Genomic DNA, 19,935 nt, shown 5'->3' on the forward strand with positions numbered 1-19,935 from the left:
AAAACACTGAAAGAGTGAAACAACTTCCAAAAAGGTTTCCAGTTCATTTGTTGAGACTGACTGGAAATAGCCAGAACCATATCATGTTATGTTAGTGATTTCAAAGCCTATTCCCAGAAACACCATCACCTGATTTCAAAACACTGTTCAGCTTCGTCAGCTCTTGGTTAACACAATCATGAAAATCCATCAGCAGGACAAAGTAAATGCAGTACAAACACTCTAACGTATTTTCAGGGAGCTGCCACACCATACACTGTGCTTCCTTACTGTCAGGTGCTTTGGTGACAGTCCTCCTGAAAAGCTGCTTCTTGCCAGCACAGGATTTTTAGAAACATGTCCAATACAACAAAGATGAGACAATGAGTGCCGCCTTAGTGCACAAAGGAAATCTGATGGTAAGAGCAGTGTTATGATGTTATTTCTAGTGCAGTAATCCCTCTGTTCCTGTGCTGGCTCTCATTGTTTCTAAGAAAGTAATGGAAGTGCTTTAGGATCAAGACTCTACTCAAGAAAGGTGGAAACAGTAGAGTTGTTTCAGCCAAGGTGGCCTGACACTATGTTCCTTTTCTGCTTTTTATTATCCCACTGTTCTCTGCAAGTGCACAGTACACATTTCTCATCAATGGCTTCCTCCAGGATAGCTGTTCAACTCCCAACAGTTGGTCCTAACCTCTGCTAGACTGGAGCTTGCTGCCTCTGCTTCAAAAGAGACAGCCTGGAAGCTTGCCCCTTCTGCCTATACCAGCTGATCTAAGAGGAGACGCTGCTTCTCCATGCAAAACCTGCCTTTTTATTATGTGGTGAGAGTTTCAATTAGAAAGGGGGAAAAAAAAAAATCTAAGACAAGGTGTGTTCTGCAGTATCCCCAGAAAATTCTTATAGATTGACTGCTGAGCTTTATTGGATTTATATGGGTAAACTTAAATGGAGACTTTTAAATGAAGTATTTTGGTATTAGTTATGCAATAAAATCAAAGACTGCTATTAGTCAATTAAGCTAGCAAGCCCATTATGCAGTTTCTAATTAAAGTCTATTTAATAATCTTTAATAAAGTCTATTTTGTTTGTGATAACAAAACCAGAGGGGCACCTAGTTTTGATCTAATCAAAGTAAATAATAAAAAAAACCACCTTTCTAAATACCAGGAAAGTGGTATTGAAGTGTGGACAAATATGTTAAGAATAGACCATCTTTAAAAGTGAATAACTAACATTCATGTTTGTACATCCAGGTTTTTTTAGCAATTTCAGCAAGTATTTGCAAGAGTAGTGAAATTGTTAAGCATATTTTCACTTTACATCCATAGCTCTTTTTTTCTTCTTTTTTAAAAACAAAATATAGGAGAAGAGGCTTCAAATGGCTAAATACTTCCTGTGAAACGGCACAGATTGCAAATAGTCTTCCAGAGAGGTTTTTAGGGAAGGGCTAAGTGAGTGAGTAGTCACACTTTCCTGAAAAATTAGTTTTTCTGAAAAACCTGTAGAACAACTACCCTATATAAAGGGACAGCAAAAGATCGGAAATGCATAGAAATCATGAAAGAAAAAAACATTGGTTGTCAAGATTTTGGTGAGTGCTTGACAGCTATAACTCAAACCCATTAAATTAGCATCCACTTTGAGAAAGCAGAAGGAATGTTTCCTATAGGAAGCTTATTCAGAAGCAGCAATGTATTTCATTTGTATTGTTAAAACCCCATCTGGGGACTCCTAGATAAAGGCCATACTGCAATGAACTTCTTGGGGCACTAGTCTGCAACAGTAGCAGTTCTATGGTTGCTAAAGAATATAAATATTAGAAAACACAGAAGTTACTAAGCTAGATATGGGTGACAGCAAGAAAGGAAGTCAGAACTTGTTGAGAAATCTGTGCTACCATTACCCTGCCTCAAACCAGCAGTCTGGCAGGTGATCATGGAATGTCATTGCATAGGAATTTAGAACCAGTCAGCTGGAAAGATTATGGAAAAAAAAATATCCAGACAGTGTTTGTTGTAGCTAGAAGAAAACAAGCAGCTTATCAGTGACAGTTCCTGTGCCTGCAATTAGACAGAAGAGTTCTAATTCTACATATTATCAAAAAGCACATGAAGATATTTCTATGAACCTAAAAAAGGATCTAAAAGCACTAAAAAATAATTTCTTTTACAGCAAAAAAAATAAATACCTCTTATGGCTGCATACAGTAAATGTTGTACAAAAAGAGAATTCACTTAGGATGTCCAAGGACATAAGAAATATTAAATGGAAAATAAGACTTCATATCAGGGTCACTGAAGACAGTGGGAAAGAAAAAAAGCCAAACCCACCTATTACCTTCAGTGACCCCAAGATCATTCACAAGATACCTATACTCGATCAGTATTAAAACAGTGTATTTGGAATCAAGTTCTGAGCTGGGAATCACAGAGAGTGATCTAAGCAATAATTTTGTCTCTAATATACAGAGATGTTCTAAGTGCTTTCAAATACTTACCATTAAGCTTTTTCTTTTTTCTTTTCCCTCCCCCATAATTTTTTCTCTTTGTCAAGCAAGAAGATATATCTCCTAAAATCTTTTCAGCCAGCTGGCTCCACATTGCCCAAAGTTGTCTCCATATGTCTTATTGCTCTGGCTTTGTAGCATACGGCTTTACAACAGTTTCAAAGGTAGCAGAAACTGGTGTTGTGAACAACCTCAGATAATTAAAGAAACAGGAAAGAAAGTTATCTTAAAAATTCTCAGAACACATCAAAAAACGATACCAGTAAGTGCAGTGACAGAAGTCCTGCGGTCAGTGTCACTGGACAGTTTTCCCTGCTGAAGCAAAAAACTTTACTATTTCTGCAGTGGAAAGTTCTAGTTATTGAATTTGAACTGTCATTATTTTTTTTGAGAAGCCCAAATGAGGTGATCTGAATCTCTAGCAAATAGCTTCGTAACTGAAAGAAATTTAAAGATAAGAGAGATAAAACACAGCAAAATATAGAAAAAACAAACCGCAACAACTCAGCAAGTCAATGGAAGCAGGCTGCTAGAGATGGACAGGCAATGGCCACAATTTTATTCACTATCAAGTTAACTGTTTTTTAAAGAAGGTTACAGCTCCCAGGTTCAGTCTTCTTGCGACACTGTAGAAGTGAACACATGGATTAATTTAGTGGTTTGCATACACCAAGGAACAAATATCACTTCCATGCAAATTGAGAGAGAAACTCCCCTTAATACACAGGAAAGTATGACTGAAATTTTAAAAGAACCTACAGACCTTAGCATTTTTGTTGTATCTCTTGTCGCTAAGTTTTTCCTCTGAACTATAAATTGTCAGCATCTTTCCTTCAGCTTTGCTGTCAGTGTGATACTGTCCTAAACAATCTACTTAATTTTCTCCCTACTGCTTTTGTATTTATGAAGCTAGATCCAAGAAAAGGCTAAGATGAACAAAAAATGATACTGCAATGTAGTGTTTATGCCCAAAGCTGTAATTAGCACATCCCCCCATTCTTAGCCCCTGCAGACATGTTGCTGCTAAACCAGTATTTTAAAAACTAAACTTCATATGTCCCTCTTTTCTTGACTAGACTTGGCATTTGCAGTTAGATTTCTGGACTTACACCTGATTGCGATTCCTAATTCACTCTCTGAGCCTAGCTAGATTTCCCAAACAAGATGGGAAGTCTCCATCTAGTAGATGTTCTGACAGCATGTTCATCCACGACAGACCCCAGATCTCTGCAAGACACTATATTAACCTCATTCTTTGGAAATTGGACATAAGAGCTCAGACCCAAGCCTCCGAGAAGCTCAGGTTTTATTTACTATTCTCCCTCTGGGCAGTAGCAGGGAGGTTATTTAAGCATGCTCTCTTTCTCCCGTCTGTGCCAAGAGCTGTAGGCAGCAAAGGCATGGAATTGAGAGCAACCTTCTGTGTTTGACTCAGACTTCATTTTCCTTCTTCAGGCAAGTGTCATAAACAACATTGAATCCAGTTTACCAGTTAAAACATTTCATTGAAGTTGTAATGCCTGTTCTTGGTTACACGTACCACCTTCTAGAAAGGATACAATCCTGCAGGAACAGCCTCAAAAGAACAAATGTCACCTGAATCTCAAAGCAGTCCCAAGCCAAGGCATTAATCACAGTAAATCAGAGGCCTAGAAATTCAGCTGAGGGCTCACACGGTACTCTGTGTCTGGAGCTACAGTATTAACAAACTTTTTAAAGGAAAGAGTGACATCGTGTCTTTTATTGAAAGGACGGATGTAATTAACCAAACTCTGGAGGAAGCAAAGCTGTGGATTTGAACAGAGAGAGGTGCTGAGAAGAGGAATTCAAATGGCCAAAAAGGCCAGAAGCTTAAAATTCCCAGTGTAGCAACTCATCATATATTCATGCCCAAGAGACAGGAAGAAGTAAATTACATACATTACAGTTTGTACAATCCCTGAAAACGATAGGGTTGTGGGTTTTTTTATAGACTTATTTATATTTAAAGAATCAAAGAGAATTTATTAGTTTAAAGTTGAATAATATGGGATATCTGCACAGAATGCCTACAGGAATTTAGGTACACTCATTCCCCCTAACCAGCAAAAGAACTTTGAGGACAATCTTGCTAGGTTTCCAACATAAGAAGAGTTCAGAAGACATGATGTGTTAGTCACAAGGTGTCTAAATGCTTTCACACAATTTCATTTATTTGATTCATTCAGCTGCAAGTTAGAAAGGTCTTGCAGCATCTAGTAAAATCTGTTAAGAAAGGTTTTGGATAGAGACTTTCCTGACCATTTATTCTGTTATTTATACTTAGAAGAAGTTGAAAGAAGCAGAAGAAATTTCTCCTCTAGCTTGTGTTAGAAGAGCTGCCTCTGTCGTAGCAAAAGTGAGAACTCATACAGAAAACATGCTCACAGTCAGTGGCATTTCTCCATGCCAATATTAATTCAGAAGAGAGAATAGGTGAGGGCCACATATGAGCTGTGTGTATGGAAAGGGCTGATGTAGGCCAGTATTTTGGTTGTGCTCATTTCCAAACCCTAGATTTAAGCCATTTCCATGTCCTCATAATTCTTCCTGGTAACCAAGGATGAGAGAGGCAGAGATGCAAAGAATCCTACTTTTAGATGCCTGGTTGGTTAGAATGTCTCTACAGTGCACTACCATCATTAAGGGAGGAAAATAGATGCTGGATTGCATGGTCCTCGCTATCCTTGGCTATCATATCATTAACTGGAATTTAGTGTACTTAACACCTTGAAATACCTGTTTTTTCAAAGTGTCAATTCCCTTAATGAGTCTGTCTGAAAAAGATCATATAATCTATGTCAACTCCAAATTACAGTCTAAATACCCAGTTAAATGTTCTATTAAATAATGTTCTTCTGGGCATGCTCCACATTAAGGAACAAGAAAGCAAGGGGCGCTACAATAAATTTCACAAAAACATTTTCCAGGAAGGATTTCCCACATGAAACATTTACCCATCCCATTCTATGTCTGCTTACCTGCCATGACTGCAGCTGTTTTACACTCCAGTGTTCTGTGGACTGAACCCCAACTAGATAATGTTCAGATTTTTGCTGCAAACTGTGACAAATTCTTTAACTCTGTTCACCGTCAAGTTATGCTTCATGCACATTCTCATTTCTTTTGGTAATAAAATAATAATAATAAAAAAATCTATCCGAAAAGTTATTCTGAAAGCTGGGTAACAAATGCCTGAGAATTTCTAAAGCTGGAGAAAAAAAATCTTACAATATGCACAAGACAGAGTTAGTGTCACCAGACACACAAGTGATCCATCTTCACATTTTGGTTTTAAAGTTCTGAGCAATAAAACTTGTTTGTAAAACTACTGTGGTTCAAACTATTCTATTTCTTCCTATTGAATTCAGGCAAACTTAACAGATATGTATATATCAAACTGACATCATATTGCAGGAGTTTCTTCTCTGCCTGATTTTTTTACCGATCCCCAATCCACCTTTCTTCCTTCCTGTCATTTGTAATTCTGAAATGTCCTTTTTATTTCTTTTGAGCTGCACTGAGAATTATTTTTATTGGTTTTATTATTTAAATCTCATCCCAGCTCACATCTGCCTTTAACTTTCACAACTGATCTTCATTTCAATGTGCCTAAAAACACCTTCTTGCCTCATGATCCCAGGAAAGGCTTCTGCAGCCCCATCTGCCTCCTGAAGGCACTCAACAGCACCTACAAGGACACCGAGAAATGGCTGTGGACACCAAGATATTCCTCATGAGCCTTTGCTAGGACATGCAGGAGTTAACTCTTTTCCATGTCTTAAAATTCCCCTTCTGTGGCAACATATGCAACCCAGTTGATGTGGTAAATAGGTACAAGGCACAGATAGTCATTTAGGATACTTTTTCCACACATCCCTCCGAGATGATGTGGAGCTTCTCTGCTAGGCTGTTCATTTGCTAGACTGTTTAGTCTGGAGAAAAGGAGGCTGAGGGGGGACCTTATTGCTCTCTACATCTGCCTGAAAGGAGGTTGTAGCAAGGTGGGTGTCAGTCTCTTTTCCCAAGTAGCAAGTGATAGTGTGAAAGGAAACAGCCTCAAGCTGTACCAGGGGAGGTTTAGATTGGATGTTAGGAAGAACGTCTTCACCAAAAAGGTTGTCAAACATTGGAACAGGCTGCCCAGGGAAGTGGTTGAGTCACCATCCCTGGAGGTGTTTAAAAGATGTGTAGACGTGGTGCTTAGGAACATGGTTTAGTGGTGGACTTGGCAGTGGCAGGTTGATGGTTGGACTCTATGATCTTAAAGGTCTTTTCCAACCTAAACAATTCTATGTTTCTATGAAACTGTTGACCAGATCTAAGGGTGACTTAGAAGCCTAACAGCAAGATTTATAGAAGTCAGCAAGCTGAGCAGAAAGCTGCCTATTACACCTTTGTGCTTGTAATAGAGGCAAGCAAGACCAAGCAGATCTGGAAGAAAAGACCTGTCTTCCGCTTCCCTTCCCTGAAATGTTTGAGATTTGCATCTGCTACAGAGAAGGAAGGCCCTAGAGACAGTTTCCTGCCTCAACTTTGGAGTCAACTTACTTTACTTGTCAGTCATGGGACAATGCCCCTACGAGGCTGTCAAGGATTTTGCTCCTTCAGCTCCAACTTCTGCTTCACAGCCACAAATTGTTCCCAGCACAGCCCGCCATCACTGCCTGTGGCTTGTCTTGTACTTACAGATGGCTTTTCCCTCCCACCTCCAACAGTGCAACTGCATCCCTCCTTCCCCCTCCTTTACTTTGCTTCAGCATGTAATCTGAAGTTCAGCATGCCATCCTGGCAGCTACCTTGTCAGATCACTGGAACACCTCCAATTTGTCCTTCATCAGCCTTTGCATACAAAACCATATCTGAGCTCTAGGCAACACTCAAAGTGAGCCACAGGATTTTCCAGAGCACAGTCAAGCGTACTGCCTCTCCAGAGTCAAGTAAATGTCTAGGATAAAGGTGTCTGCAATCACCTCTAAATTCACAGAGACAGTCAGTATTGGAGTGATCTTCATTACGGCAATCTGACCTTATCATTCAGAGCCCACCAAAGCAGCAGCGAAATCCTTAGTGTAAGGTCTAACAAACTTTTCTTCAGAAATGGTATTGGTTTAGACAGCCTCCTTGACCAAGAGGATGGACTAGGTGACCTCTAGCATCTCTTCCAATCTTACTTTTCTATGATTTTCTATAATCTCATGGAGAGATTCTCTGAAGGGCTTTACATTTGTGTGGGTTAAAAAGATAATTATATTTTTAATAAGAGCCATGAGTCTAGTCTCACTGTGCAACTTCAAGGGTGCTGCATAATGCTAAGTGTATTATTCAGGTCCTGTAGAGCTTTCCCAAGTTAAAAAATACCGCAACTGTTCCCTACCTGAAGTTCTGTCTGAACGGCATTATTGAGTCACTAATGGTGCTGACAGCCTTTTCACCCTTTCCTCCTGCTATTAAAAAAAAAAGAAAATGACAAAAAATTATGGTTTCCTCTTGAAAAAATCAAATTGTAGATTTTTCACTGTGTCTTTAGCGTACTTAGAAAAAACACCGATGGTTCTAGGTATTTGCACAGGTAGGGAGTTTGACCTTTCATGAAGATTTTACCTTAATTAAAATAATCTGAAAGAACTGAAGTTTGCTCCTTTTCAAAATAATTGGATTAATGCAAACGTTTTCAGTACCTACTTCAAACGAGTATAAATGGTCTGACATTAAATAAGGTTAAAAAAGTCCCCTATAAACTACCACCACTGTTACTAAATTTAATTAAGATAGAACAGCAGGCAGTTTAAACAGGAAAGTGTTGCACAAAAATGGCAGCACAGAAAAATGACTCCGATGTTGTCATTAAAGCTAATTGGAAGCAAGAGTTTGTAAATGACTATGTAATTAACAGACTAATGAATACCATATTAGGATTGTTATTAACAGTGAAATTTGCAAATACACATGGAAAACTAGTTAGGGACATCACACCGTTAGAGGTATTACAAGGTAAAACTCTACAAACAAATTATGCAGCACTTTATCTGATGATGATACAATTCTCCAGCCACCTAGCAGTAATTAAACCTTTTGCCCTCTAACCCTTCGGTTTTATATTAAATTAGGTGATAATTATCACAGATTAGCTATAAAATGTGCATTTTGAGAAATTCTGCCACTTGAAAACTCTGCATAGAGCTCAACAAGGTAACATTGTTTGATCAGGCAATGATCAAAGCTGGGGGAAGGCCAGCGACTGCACGCAGCTATGCCCTGTGGCTAAAAACAAGCCACCTTAGAGAGTCACCACTAAACTCCACACAGGTGAACAAGGAGGGTTCTGCTACATCAGGCTAATGTAGTTTTATGGATAAATGAAATTATTTCCACTTTCAATAGGAGTATTTGGGCTGGCTGCTTTCCCACAAACCCCTGCTAAATAGCAGACGGAACAGTGCTGGCTCAGATCTAGGAGACTGTCCTTTGTGTGGCAATCTGTCACCACTTCAGCGCCTGAAGTGAGCTTTCAAGGACAGGACAGGAAGGATGAGAGTTCTCAATGAGGAGGAGACCGTAGCGAACAACATAAAAGGTGATAAAATGAGTGAATTACAGAAGAGCCTGATGGTGGTTTAAGATTTTGTGCTCAAGAAGAGCTTGGATGTGACTGCAAGGAACCTAGTATTCTTGCTGGCCTGAGATAGCCTCACTAGAAGATATTTACAGTTGAATTAGTATTAGATATAACATGCCCTTTTTTTCTCACTGGGCGGGGTTTATGTTTCATTCTGTTGCTGAAGAATGTGTCACCATTTTTTGAGCATGAAAACCACATTTGTAAGTTTGGGTTTAGGCATGTAACAAGAAGTCCTGCTTGTCCTGAGTCTAATTCTTAATAACTGATACTATTACTTTAGTTAGGAACAGAGGCTCTAGAAAGTAGCATTTTGATTTTATAGGCTTTTCCATAATGCAGAGATAATTGGTTAATAAGACTGTAATTAAGCAGACTTGTGACAGATCTTGCCTCTGGCTGGTTTCTGCAACATTGTTATTTTTATACGCACTTTATAACACACTCTTAGCACAACAATTTTATCTTGTTAACATGAAGAACCAAGTAAAAAGACCTGCCTTTCAGAAAAGACAGACAGATATAATCTCAAAGTGCTTAGCATATAAAAATAAGTTAATGTTGTTTTCCTAGAGGCTGCAAATGGACAAACACACAGGCCTGAAAGGAATATGAGGTATGCCACAGAACAAACAACATTGCTGAATTCGGATTATGGAGGCAACACATGCCATAACTTCTGGGTTTCACAAGACATCTGAGAGCAAAAATGTGAAGTGCTGATTAAAAACTTAAGACCAGAATTTTATAGAAAGATTCTGCTTAAATAGCAAATACTAGATGAGAAAATATGATGCAAGAGTAAAAGAGTTATTACAAGCAGGAAGGAAGAAAATAATAATAAGCACTTGCCTGCAATTGTACCAGACTGATTTTCTTAGAAGACCTTGCAAAGAACTCCAGTTTACAAGTATTTTTACATGTCAGAAAGGTTAAACATTAATCAAGAAAAAGAATTTCGAGTGGTCAGATCTGAAGATTCAGACTTCTAAGCTAGAATATAAAGCAGTATTATAAACAACAGGCAAACTATTACATATACAGATGAAACATTACACAATTTCCTCTGCCTCTACAAATAAGCATTTCTAGATAAACATATATTTCATCTTTAATTGGTCCATCCAAACAAACTGAAGCGTATCAAACAAATTATCATAACGTATCTTCAACCCAAATATATTTAGTGGAAAACGAGAAAACAAAAAACATCTGGAGGAGACAGCAAAAGAAACAAAGACAATGACGATCTGTAGGAAAAGATGCTTTTAAATAAACCCAAGGTTTATTTCATATCCCTTGGCTCAAAAATTGTAGTTGTTTCATAGCTAAGATTATCTTCTTCACAGTAACCACTATGACCCAAAGAAAATTTTTCAGCATCTACTCTTTGGCCAAGATTGAAGACATTGAGTTCTTTCAAATAAAAATCTCTTTATGTAATCCTTGATTCACAGTAGTTGGCGGAGCCGGTAAGCTCAGAACCATATCCAGTTATGTGGACAAAATGAAACTCTTAAAACATCAACAAAACTGATCATATTGAATGCGGAAAAAGACTGCATCTTGCAAGATAAGAATTAGATTATTTCAGCATTCCCAAATGAAATTCTATCAAAAGATGAAAATCTTTGGCTGGCATATACATTTCTTACCCATAATCCCTTGGAAGTGAAAGGTATACCTTTACTTTTAGGTGGCTATTGAAGCAATCCGAGCTAGTTACTTTATTTCCAAATGAAGGCAACAGAAAGCAGGTGTTAAAACTCTTCATTTATGCACATCGCTCTAATTGCTTTCCCTTAGATTTCTGAATCTCTGTGTACAGAAGCTCTTTACATGGGTTAGCATCAAAGTAGTTATCACATCTTCAGACTTACGTAACACACAAGTTGTTGATGAAAATAATAAAAAAACCTCCACATTCATGCTAGTGTAAAGTATGGCCTAAAGTAATCTTCAAAAAAAAAAAATCGGCAGCAAAAGCAGAACTTGTAATTCAGACAACTACGTTTTGTGATCTTGATGCTTCTCAAAACCAGCAGGGAAAAAACTCACTACTTGTTTCAACAGACTATAAAACAAGTACTTCTCATCTTTGCCTCAAACTACCAGCATAATCATACAATTGACAGAAACAAGATATGGTTTTACCGGAAGAAATCAAACCTGTTTCTCTTCTGCTGTGGACTGCTTTAGTCATCTGTAAGGGGTTGACTTCTGTACAGTCCAGAAAACAGATGCACACACAGTTTTTAGCTACAGCAATTGCTGCAATTCTGTCCAGCTAGCTTTCTGGCAGACAGGACACCTTTTGGCAAATTTATGGCTACACTGGATGATAAGCATTATATCACATATTCACAGGCACCGAGTGGTCCTGCTTTTCAAATCACAACAGGACCCAGTATTATTGGCAATGATTGCCTTGGTAATGAAGACAACAGTATGCCAAGAAATCGAGCACTTCCAAAGGGTCACTAGGTGGCAACTGCCTTTTACAGCTTCTGTTTCCACCCCTCGTGTATGTAGAGTCCCAGGTTTTTAAGCATGGTGGGAAGAGCCAAGAGGAAATGAAGAAGGGACTATGTGTTCCCCGGTCAGAAAGTTTTCCCTAGTGTGTTTCAACAGATAGACACATTAGCCAGTTCTGTCTGCTAGAGTCACTAGTACAATGGTTAATATTTACATTTTCTTTATACTGTTGATTGCCTTGAAAAATCAGTGATAAAAAAGTATACTTCACACAGCTCTTTATTGTTCAAAACACTACTTCCTGAACAATATCCCATCAGTTTCATCTAGTTAATTTATGGAAAGTTTTTCTCATGACCCTTTAGGCTATGAAGCCTTGGGGGGAGGGGGGGGGGGGGGGGCGGGAAAAGCTTAAATTCTGCAGAATAAATGTCTCTTGACTGCAGGAAAAAAATCCATGGTGTATGGACGTAAGCTGAAAAAACAAGTGAATTCTTCAACTATGCACCTTTTTGGTTTAGTATTCATTAATATCCCTCATTCAACAATGGTTTAATTTACAGACATGCAAGGGAAAACCAAGTTGTAAGACTTATTTAGTCAGGGTTAGGAAGCTTATAGAGCTCAGCTCACATAAAGAAAGAGGAGACATGTTACCACATAGTTTCGCATATTACTTACTATAAATAGCATAAGGTAAATGAATAGTAATTCCTAGCTTTTATAGAGTACTTTTCAGTTCCACATGAAACAAAGCTAACACTTGAACTTGCAGTACTAATTTCAAATACATAAAAGGAAGTAATCTTAAAGTCAAGATTTGCTCACAAATTGCAAAAGAACATCATTTCTGATGCAGGTCTTCCATAGCAATTGGAAACTATTTTTTTGCGCAAAATGTTTAGAAACTGGAGTTTCTCCATCTTCTTATCTTCTAAGGTGGGTGAGGGGGGAAAGAAAAAAAAAAAAAAAAAAGATGGGAAAAAAGCAGCTACTAAATGGCTAAATATCCTAACCAACATCCCCCCTGAAAATCTAGTTTATCTGTTCACTGGACTAAGAGAAGTTAAAATACATTTACTGGACTGTGTCTAAAACCCTACAAACTTTAGTGAACTATCCTGAAACATTAAATCACTGAGGTTCTTTCAATGTTTACCCCTTTTTCAACTTGGAAATAAACTGTTTCCATTTTCTTCCAACATGTCCTTTTGACCTCTCTCACTTTTACAATAATGCTCATATATATTTGTAGAATGGTCTATTATTTCACAGTGCCCCACACTGAAAGAGTCAAAGGTTCTAGAAAACCAATTAAGTTGGTTGTGGCTTCTGAAACACAAATCTTTTTAAAACTTCAAAGATATCATCTGCATATCTACTAACTCCCCTTGCTAATCTACTATATGTCATTGTCTGTTCTTTAAAGTCAGCACTTTCTCCTGTCCTTGTGATTCCTAGATGTGAAGATCTTCCATAAATCCTCCTCAAGAAGTCCATGTTAATGGTTTGATCATCATCTCTAATCTTAACATTCACACTTGAAAAGTACTTTCATCTTTCTACATGACATTAACGCAAAAGTGAACTTTTGCCAAGTAAAAAATTATCTTAGAAAACTGACCCTTTCCTATAAATATCTATTCCATATATGCTAACTAGCATCCTATTGTTTATTTGGTGTGATACCGTAAGTCATTATAAGAACAGAGAAGGAGGTCATACAATATTTTATACGGAGTAGAAATGTAGCTTCCCTAGAAGTGAAAATTTCAAAAACCTCTATACTGGTAAACATTATTAATATAGCAGGAAAAGAGCAGGCTATACCATTTCATACCAGCTGATGTTTCCTTACCTGACATGTGGTTCAAATCAGTCTTAATCTCTAAAGATCAGCAGTTTGCTAGGAAAACATATTAAATCGCGAAAGAATGCAGCAAAGTAACTAAATTGGGGTTTTTCAGTACTTTTCAAATATTTTGTGGCATACTTTCCACTCTGAACATCTAAATCATGGTTTGAAAAGTAAGTTAAGAGTTATTACAATGCTATAAAACATATAAGAGAGCTTAACTGCTGGAAGAATAAAAAGTTACAGAAATTGATTGAAAGCTTAATCAAAAAATAATCTACTGAAGTTGCAGTAGTTACCACTTAACATCATCAAGTACACACAGAGATAAGTATATAAAAACATAAAATAAGCCTGGGGGCTGCACGCCAATGTTTGAGGGATGGTGTGCTACAAAGGTCCTTGGGTCTGCTCTCTCAGCCGAGGTAGGGGATGGAGACCCATATGGCAGCAAAGAGGCAGGGGTTAGTGACGTGTTAGAGACCATGGAAGTGCCTGAGAACGGTCGCGCAAGCAGCAGGGCTTCTCCCCCAGAAAGGAGGCGGGATCGCTCGCCCAGCTGAAGTGCCCCCACACCAATGCACGCGGCACGGGCAGCAAGCGGGAGGGGCTGGAAGGCACCGTGCAGCGGGGAAACTGTGATGTAGTTGCCATCACGGAAACACGGTGGGATGACTTGCACAACTGGAGTGCCGCAATGGATGGCTATAAGCCCCTCGGAGGGCAGAGGCAAGGAAGGAGAGGCGGTGGGGGAGCCCTGTGTGTCAGGGAGGGTTTGATTGTCTAGAGCTGAATGACGGTGATGACGGGGTTGAGTGCTTATGGGTACCAATCGGGGGGAAGGCCAACAGGGCCGATAGCGTGGTGGGAGTCAGTTATAGACCACCCAACCAAAATGAAGAGGCAGGTGAAATATTCTAGAAGCAGCTGGGAGAAGTGTCACAATTGCTAGCCCTTGTTCTCATGGGAGACTGGAACTTAACGGATTTCTGCTGGCAAAACAACTGCACCACAGAAGTGGAGAGGAAACGGCCTGGGAGGTTCCTGCAGCGTGTGGGAGCTAACTTCTGACACAGCTGGTCAGGGAGCCAGCTAGGGAGGGTGGACCACAGAAGAAGAACAGAGAAGGACTTGTGGGTGATGTGGTGGCTGGGGGTCGCCTTGGGCATAGCGATCACGAAATGATAGACAGAGTTATTGATTCCCAGAGAAGTAAGGAGGGGAGGTAGCGGAACTGCTACCTTGGACTTCCATGGGGCAGATTGTGGCCTGTTTAGGAGCCTGGCTGACAGAGTCCCTCGGGAAGCAGCTGTGAAGGGTGAAGGAGTCCAGGAAGGCTGGGCGCTCTTCCGGAAGGAAATCTTAAAGGCGCAGGAGCAGGCGGTCCCCATGTGCCAAAGGACAAGCCAGCCATGAAGAGCAGCACCCTGGCCGACCAGAGAGCTTTGGCTGGAACTCAGGGAAAAAAGGAGAGTTAGTGACCTTTGGAAGAAGGGGCCGGCAACTCAGGATGACTATAAGGGTGTCCTAGGAAGAAAATTAGAAGAGCCAGAGCCCAATTAGAACTCACCAAGGCACCTTCAATCATTTGCCAGCAGTCCTGGCTAACCGGGGAGGTCCCAGAAGTTGGGCCGTTAGCAAACGTGACGCCCATCTACAGGAAGGGCCGGAAAGAGGAACTACAGGCCGGTCAGCCTGACCTTGGTGCCGTGGAAGGTTACGGCGCAGATCATCTTGAGCACCATCACGTGGCCCATGCAGGACATCTGGGGTGATCAGGCCCAGCCAGCAGGGGTTTATGAAAGGCAGGTCCTACTTCACTAACCTGATCTCCTATGACAAGGTGACCTGCCTAGTGGATAAGGGAAAGGCCGTGGATGTTGTCTACCTGGATCTTAGTAAAGCCTTTGACACCGTTCCCCGCAGCATTCTCCTGGAGAAACTGGCTACTCGTGCATTGGACGGGTGTATTCTTTGCTGGGTTAAAGCTGGCTGGATGGTTGGGTCTAAAGAGCTGTGGTGAATGGAGCCACATCCAGCTGGTGGCCGATCAGAAGTGGTGTTCCCCAGGGCTCAGTCCTGTTTAATATCTTTACGAGCGGTCTGGACAAGGGGATGGAGTGCACCCCCAGTAAGTTTGCAGGTGACACCGAGCTGGGGAGGAGTGTTGATCTGCTGGAGGGCAGGAAGGCTCTGCAGAGGGGTCTGGGCAGGCTGGATCCATCAGCCAAGGCCAATTGCATGAGATTCAACAAGGCTCAGTGCCAGGTCCTGCACTTGGGTCACACCAACCCCACACAATGCTACAGGCTGGGGGAAAGAGTGGCTGGAAAGCTGCCTGGAGGAAAAGGACCTGGGGGTGCCGGTTGATGCATGGCTGAACACAATGAGCCAGCAGTGTGCCCAGGTGGCCAAGAGGGCCAACAGCATCCAGGCTTGTATCCAAAATAGCATGGCCAGCCGGACTAGGGCAATGATTGTCCCTCTGTACTGGGCACTGGTGAGGCCGCCCCTGGAATCCTGTGTTCAGGTTTGGGCCCCTCGCTGCAGGAGGGACACTGAGGGGCTGGAGTGTGTCCAGAGCCGGGCAGCGGGGCTGGGGAAGGGGCTGGGGCACAAGTGTTGTGAGAAGTGGCTGAGGGAACTGGGGTTGCTTAGGCTGGAGAAAAGGAAGCTCAGTTGGGGCTTATTGCTCTCTACAACTACCCAACAGGGGACTGTAGGCAGGTGGGAGTCAGCCTCTTCTTCCAAGTAAGATGTGACAGTATGAAAGGAAATGGCCTCATGTTGCGGCAGGGGAGGTTTAGACTGGATATTAGGAAAAAATTCTTGACTGAAAGGGTTATCAAGGATTGGCTGCCCAAGGAATTGATTGAGTCACCATCCCTGGAGGTATTTAAAAGATGTGTAGATGTGGCGCTTAGGGACATGCTTTAGTGGTAGATTTGGTAGTGGTAAGTTAACGGTTGGACTTTAGAATAGAATAGAACCATTTAGGCTGGAAAAAACTTTTGAGATCACTAAATTAGTATTGCCTGCTATTTTTTCTGATCCTGTGTTTGGTATAGGTTTATAAGTGAAGCATATATTTCAGTGTCAGACATCAGTTTTTGCTTTTGCTGTGTTTAAATTTTTTCTAACTGAATAATCTACAAAACAGTAGCAGCAACCCATACCAAGAATCTAAGGTAAAACAAGCGATGGAAGATGTGAGGGTAAGTGAAACATAAGCATTTACTAGCAATGGTTTATAGGATTGGACTAGCCAGCCTATCATGCAGTGTCCTATACAGTTGCTATTTGAGTTCAGATGGACAACAAGTATTGCAATACACCCGTATCTATTAGTTGGCAACAGCTCACCTCTCACAGTGCTTGTCATGGGTCACAGGCTCTTCCACTTCTCAGCTACATCAGGCACCAGTTGTAGTCAGAGTCCAACTCAGTTGGCCTCACACAGGGCACCTATTGTTGCACCACAGACAAACTAGTAGACTGCAACAAAGCTCTTACTGGCAGGCAGATTCTACTGTCTGTGCTGTTTCTCCTTCCTCCAGAGACCAGACCACACTGCTCCTCCTCCATCCAACCACTTCTCCCACGCTCCTCAGGGCTATTTAACTACTTAGCAGGAACGAGCTACAGCTGCACATCATCCATGTCCATCAACCCACTGCCTTCCAGGCAAGGCCACAGCTGCATGTTATCAATGCTAATCATCCCGCTGCCTTCAGTCCTCTACACCACACCTTATTAAAAATCCCAGGCCCCAAACGTCCAAATATTTACATAGAAAGGTTTCATTTCTTCTGAAAGTGCAGCACAGATATACGGCAGGTCAGCATTCATGAACCAAATACACACCCACTTAGGGCTAAACTAGCTATTCGTATAATGAAATAGCTGTACTTTCTATGCTTCTGGAAGTATTGTACAAGGGACATACCGCATTTACCACCAGACACAAAAGGAGTCATTACCATAATTTTTAGATACATTAATATTTTAAAAATAATATACAGCATTTCACTTATCAAGACACCACAGCTGAAAATCACTTGGAGCCTCAGTGATAAAAGTTTAACTTTGTTTATGACAGAGAACAGATCATGTCATCAAAAATAAAAAGTAAATTCTCATTAGCAGAAGTGTAGAGAACAAATAGTGAACAAATAGGACCAACTGTGAACAAAGCAGGACCCCTGTTTAAGATCTGATGTGAATGACTGTGACAGCTTGCTGAGCTTTTTGCTGCCTGAAAGAGACAAGCTGTCAGAGATGTCTGCAGGACACAAGGGTATCAGTGGGGAAGGGTCCCTGTGCCCTTGGCTCTGCTCTCACGCTCCCCATGTGCTTCTGGCCAGCAGACGGCAGGCAGGTTGCATTCTGGGCTACCAGACCTTTGGTTTACTAAGTCTGGGCTTCTGGTTTCCTTCGCTTTCAGGAACTCTGACTGATGTGCTAGGGTCCAAACTGGTACAAAACAGGCACAGTAACTGTCCTCAAGACAGGGGCAGAAAGAGTGAGGGCACTACAGTCCAGACAGGTAGTCCCCCATGCTTGAAAAGCCACTAGAAGAAATGCTCAGAGAGAATGGAAATTGGAGGAGGAAGAAGCCCACACATTTTGTTATGGACAAATTATGACAAATTATTCTTCCTTTTGTGACAGGATAACAAGTCTAGATGATAGAGGAGAAGCAGCAGCTGTCACATTGTCTTGACTTCAGGAAGGCTTTTGACATGCTGCCATGTGAAATTAATATAAGCAAACAAGGAATCTACCAGCATGAGGGAGCACAACCTGTTGGAAAGGTGGACTCATGAATGTGGCTCACAGGGGAACTTGTGTAATTGAAAGACAGGAATATGGGTAGGTCATCCTGCATTCAAGCACTTTCACTTGTGATGCAGCTATCAAATGAAAGCTCTGCTGACAAAATCTCAAACAGTGCTAAACAGGAGGAATGAAACATTTTGGAAGGGAACAGCAAACTGCAAAATAATCTTGGAAAACTGGAAAAGTGGCTGAAACTGCAAAACACCGAGTGCAAAATCTGGATAGTCAGCTGCTGACGTAGTCAGTCAGCAAATGGCATGGGGATAACCGGCCATAGCGCACCTTCCAGAGCAGACACCTGTCACAATCAGCCATGTGCTGGCAGAGGTATGCAAAGGAAAAAAAAAAAAGACAGGGAGGGACTAAGAGTAGCCTACACATAAGACAGGAAGCAAACCTGCTGCTCAATCAGAGGCCAGAGGGCAGTCAACAAATCATGAACGGCACCAAGAGATTCTGAACAGCATGTTCCTTTTTGCCCACGTCTAAGACCTGGCTCTCTGCTATGTGTTTTCTCATTCTCTTGGTTTCCCTGCATTTGCCACAGGATCCTACCTTTGCGGTGCACTTCTTTTGCATGCCACATCCCTCTGAAGATTTTCAGCATAACAGAAGTTTTAAAGAGCACTTCAATAAGATACCCACCAGGTGTGGTTTAGGCACACACGCTTATGCCTTGGGGCAGAAGGATGGACCACACAATGCCACAAAACCTTTACAACTCAATTTTTGATCTGTTTTAACACAGACAATCTTAAAACTGTATCATATACACAATAGAAGAACGCTCCATATAAATCAGAAAGATCAGTGATGTATTTTTAAGCAAAGCATTAAAGGAGGTGCAATCACAGATTAAAGACTCATCAAAATTTGAATGGTCAATATCTTTTACTTGAAGAGGAGATGGGAAGTATAATAGAGTCCTTGATAAAAGCTCAGATCCTAACAAATGCTGCTAGACAGCAACTATATGGATATCCAGCACTACCTCTTGAATTGCTATTTGCACGGCACAGGCAGTCTTCTGCTCCTGCCCAGTGTTTATGGAGAGTAAAGTTGCCTCCTCACAGTAGCAGTGCTCATCTAAAGAGAGTAGTATGGATCAACATGACCATGAAATCTATATTTTGCTTTTGAAGGGAAAAAGAATAGGTGGAAACTAGTGCTATAAAAGCACAGCTTCCTATTAGATGTGAGCAGGTCTTCAGCAACTACCAGGGTGGGGAGGGGGAAAGTGAAACCCCCAAACAACCAGAAATCACAGTGTGAATGACCACAGGAAAACAGCTCTTCCCCTTCTCAGGTGAAGACTTAGTTTTCTTAAATGATCAGATGAAATATTTCTAGTACTTTTGAAACCTCAAGTTACACTACCTTCCCTCAGCAGTCACACAGTGGCCATTTATGTGCCCTAGGCAGCCTTGAGAAGGTCACCAGTTTCATACATTCACTCTGCTTCTCAGAAATGTATGAATTAGCAAAAACCCACCATTTTAAGCTAAACTTCCCATTTCAGCCAAAGTTGAACATACAGAATTTTATTAAAAGTTGCTGAATATAGTTACTACTGATTGGGATGGCTGGCAATGAAAAAGGTCTCTGAGAACTTGTGGTTTAGGGTATTACGAAATTGCACTA

The 19,935-nt window shown here is 40.9% G+C and overlaps 1 long non-coding RNA gene across 1 annotated transcript in view; it reads right to left on the reverse strand.

Annotated features, from left to right (window-relative positions):
• The window catches only part of LOC114016305 (uncharacterized), a 76,258-nt gene that overhangs the window by 36,431 nt on the left and 19,892 nt on the right, over nt 1-19,935 (reverse strand). Inside the window, exons 6-7 of the long non-coding RNA XR_008732117.1 lie at nt 16,819-16,920; nt 13,459-13,506 (exon numbers count right to left, since the gene is read on the reverse strand). This is a non-coding gene — a long non-coding RNA (uncharacterized LOC114016305). The remainder of the gene's footprint in view (nt 1-13,458; nt 13,507-16,818; nt 16,921-19,935) is intronic.

This window comes from Falco cherrug, chromosome 1 (assembly GCF_023634085.1).
Source record: "Falco cherrug isolate bFalChe1 chromosome 1, bFalChe1.pri, whole genome shotgun sequence".
NCBI classification, from domain to species: domain Eukaryota; kingdom Metazoa; phylum Chordata; class Aves; order Falconiformes; family Falconidae; genus Falco; species Falco cherrug.